This window comes from Borostomias antarcticus, assembly GCF_949987555.1.
Source record: "Borostomias antarcticus genome assembly, contig: scaffold_66, whole genome shotgun sequence".
NCBI lineage: Eukaryota > Metazoa > Chordata > Actinopteri > Stomiiformes > Stomiidae > Borostomias > Borostomias antarcticus.
In genome coordinates this window covers 1,211,052-1,215,400 of record NW_028176683.1, presented here as the reverse complement: position 1 = coordinate 1,215,400, position 4,349 = coordinate 1,211,052, and positions in this window count along the sequence as shown.

Below are 4,349 nucleotides of genomic sequence, written 5' to 3'. Positions count from 1 at the left end.
CTCACCACACTCCAGTCTGTATATACCCTCACCACACTCCAGTCTGTATATACTCTCACCACACTCCAGTCTGTATATACCCTCACCACACTCCAGTCTGTATCTCTCACCACACTCCAGTCTGTATATACCCTCACCACACTCCAGTCTGTATATACCCTCACCACACTCCAGTCTGTATATACTCTCACCATACTCCAGTCTGTATATACCCTCACCACACTCCAGTCTGTATATACCCTCACCATACTCCAGTCTGTATATACTCTCACCACTCCAGTCTGTATATACTCTCACCATACTCCAGTCTGTATATACTCTCACCATACTCCAGTCTGTATATACTCTCACCACACTCCAGTCTGTATATACTCTCACCACACTCCAGTCTGTATATACTGTCCTGTGTATTTTGCATGTGTACCTTTTCTCTTTTGGATATATTGTATTTTGTCTTTGCACTGTCCTGTATTTGTCCTGTCCTGTCCTGTCCTGTCCTGTATTTGTCCTGTCCTGTATTTGTCCTGTCCTGTCCTGTCCTGTATTTGTCCTGTCCTGTATTTGTCCTGTCCTGTCCTGTCCTGTCATGTCCTGTATTTGTCCTGTCCTGTATTTGTCCTGTCCTGTCCTGTCCTGTCCTGTCCTGTCCTGTATTTGTCCTGTCCTGTATTTGTCCTGTCCTGTCCTGTCCTGTCCTGTCCTGTCCTGTCCTGTCCTGTCCTGTCCTGTCCTGTCATGTATTTGTCCTGTCCTGTCCTGTCCTGTTCTGTCCTGTCCTGTATTTGTCCTGTCCTGTCCTGTCCTGTCCTGTCCTGTCCTGTCCTGTCCTGTCCTGTCATGTCCTGTATTTGTCCTGTCCTGTATTTGTCCTGTCCTGTCCTGTCCTGTCCTGTCCTGTCCTGTCCTGTCCTGTCCTGTCCTGTCCTGTCATGTCATGTCCTGTATTTGTCCTGTCCTGTATTTGTCCTGTCCTGTCCTGTCCTGTCCTGTCCTGTCCTGTCCTGTCCGGATCTGAATCTCAATCTTAAAAAGACCCCAGACTTCACCACACATATTTGTCATTAGACACTTCATTTAACTTTGTTTATGACGACTTCATGGTCACTTGTTCTGCATTCTGGGACAGAAATATAAAATGTAGGCTACAGTAACAGCTTATAATAATATACTAGGGTCAGAATTATGGCCATTTACAAACATTCACAACACCCAAAGCCGTGTATAAGTAAACACAACTCCCCTTGGTGTCTCATGAGGAAATATGGCCTCTACCCAATTATTAATAATACTTTTGGAATTCTGTTTTCGTAACTTTTCAGGAGCTGAAAACACGTTTGGCTACAGAACCAACGCTTCTGCACCATTCTTTCGATTAACGCTTTCTCAAGCTGTTAACATTTCAAGGAACTGCATTTTAATTTGAGCCGCAGTCTTACAGTATCGTTAAAATGACGAAGGGCTTTGTGTGCCTATCGGGGCCTGAAAAGGATGCTTCAATTATGGGAAACTAGTTCATGCTTCAACTATTCATGAGGTGAAAAGTGTTGCCCTCCTTGCGGTTTGGTTCTGGGTTGAGGAGGGGTGTGGTTCTGGGTTGAGGGGGGGTTTGGTTCTGGGTTGGGTTTGGTTCTGGGTTGAGGGGGGGTTTGGTTCTGGGTTGCGGGGGGGTTTGGTTCTGGGTTGAGGGGGGGTTTGGTTCTGGGTTGAGGGGGGGTTTGGTTCTGGGTTGAGGGGGGGTTTGGTTCTGGGTTGCGGGGGGGTTTGGTTCTGGGTTGCGGGGGGGTTTGGTGTTGGGTTGAGGGGGGGTTTGGTTCTGGGTTGAGGGGGGGTTTGGTTCTGGGTTGAGGGGGGGTTTGGTTCTGGGTAGCGGGGGGGTTTGGTTCTGGGTAGCGGGGGGGTTTGGTTCTGGGTTGAGGGGGGGTTTGGTTCTGGGTTGAGGGGGGGTTTGGTTCTGGGTTGAGGGGGGGTTTGGTTCTGGGGGGGGTTTGGTGTTGGGTTGAGGGGGGGTTTGGTTCTGGGTTGAGGGGGGGTTTGGTGTTGGGTTGAGGGGGGGTTTGGTTCTGGGTTGAGGGGGGGTTTGGTTCTGGGTTGAGGGGGGGTTTGGTTCTGGGTAGCGGGGGGGTTTGGTTCTGGGTTGCGGGGGGGTTTGGTTCTGGGTAGCGGGGGGGTTTGGTTCTGGGTTGAGGGGGGGTTTGGTTCTGGGTAGCGGGGGGGTTTGGTTCTGGGTTGCGGGGGGGTTTGGTTCTGGGTAGCGGGGGGGTGTGGTTGGGTGAATAGAGATGACTGGTGTGATGAGAGGATGTTATTCACGGTGTTCTTTGTCTCATGTGTTTATTCTCCAGTGACGCCCCTCGCCTCTCAGTGCCCTCCTGCTTTCATTCAAACTATTTCATCTGACAGGAAATCCATAGCGTTGTGCTATCTGGGGACAGGCTGTGTGTTGCTCTGACTGTTGACAGCCACTGATTAAATGAACGCTGTCTCGGGGGGAAGGTGTCCCCCCAGTTGCGTGCGCTCCATGTGTCATGGCGCCATGGTGGACGCAAGGGGCTCCACTCAAAATGTTCAGATTCCCCCGGGTCACATGACTCGTTAATATTAGAGAGTTATTCTCTTCTTACTGTCTCCCAGAAGCTCCGTATAGGAGACAGTAGTTATCAGACGTGGATTATGACGCTCTACATTGTCCCCTCGGTCCCAAAACAACATGAATCACCCTCGAGGCGAGTTGTTTCAACACCTCATTAAGGAACATTTTCATCATTTCATTTCACATTTTCATCATCATTTGATTTTTTGATGACAGCTTTTTTGCACGCCAGAAACCCCATTTAATATTTCTGGAAATCCATTTCTGGAAAGAGTGCATGGTCACAGTGCCCAACGCCGACGTTCCCACTAATGTTTTATTTAATTAAAGTTCTTCGTTTATTGTCCTGCACCACCTGTGAAAAATGTTTCCCTCCTGGCAAGAATGGATGAACTTTGCCACCCAATAACTCCACCTACATATCCAACATTTTGCCACATTAATTTGTCACATTTTGTCACATTTTGTCTTGCGTAATGTCTTTGGCGCACTTGCTGTGTCACAAAGTTAGATGCTCTCAGAATGACATCGCTCGTCCTTGCTTTAATTCCCCGTCCCGTCGGTTTAATGTGTTTAATAACTGTTCTTTTCATTTAGTAAAGTCATTGATTCATTGATTTAAAACAGATCACAAACATTAACATTCAGGTTTTCTATGAAATCATTCATTACTGTGTGTTAAAACCTTGCTGCCCTACAGGGATGTCCTTCAAAGGAACACCGCTCTGTGGAGTCTGGAACACCCATCCCTCCCTCCATCCCTCCCTCCATCCATCCCTCCATCCCTCCCTCCCTCCATCTCATCCCTCCATCCATCTCATCCCTCTATCCCTCCCTCCATCTCATCCCTCTATCCCTCCCTCCATCCATCCCTCTATCCCTCCCTCCATCCATCCCTCTATCCCTCCCTCCATCCATCCCTCCATCCCTCCATCCCTCCCTCCATCCATCCCTCCATCCCTCCCTCCATCCATCCCTCCATCCCTCCATCCCTCCCTCCATCCATCCCTCCATCCCTCCCTCCATCCATCATCTCATCCATCCCTCCATCCATCCCTCCATCCCTCCATCATCTCATCCCTCTATCCCTCCCTCCATCTCATCCCTCCATCCCTCCATCCCTCCCTCCATCTCATCCCTCTATCCCTCCTTCCCTCCATCATCTCATCCCTCTATCCCTCCCTCCATCCATCTCATCCCTCTATCCCTCCCTCCCTCCCTCCATCTCATCCCTCTATCCCTCCCTCCATCATCTCATCCCTCTATCCCTCCCTCCATCCATCTCATCCCTCTATTCCCTCTATCACACACACACACACACACACACACGCACACACACGCACACACACACACACACACACACACACACACTATCTCTTACACACTAAACACCTCCCTCTCTACACACACAATCCCATCGACACACTACACACACTTCTCTCTCAAGAGACACGCACACACACACACACACACACACACACACACTATCTCTCTCTACACACACACTCCTCTCCAGTGTCTACTCTATAGTCCCCAGAGGCTGACCGTCAGTCAATAGGATGCCCTCCATTAGGGTTGATGCTAGAATGGATCGTCCAGAGGGACGGTGGGAGGAGACTACACATCAATCAATCACAGCACACAGCACCTTGGGCAAGACATTGAACCTCGAATCGCTCCCATGGAGCAGACTAGCACCTTGCATGGCAGCTGCCGCCATTGGTGTGTGTATGTGTGTGTGAACGGGTGAATGAGAGGC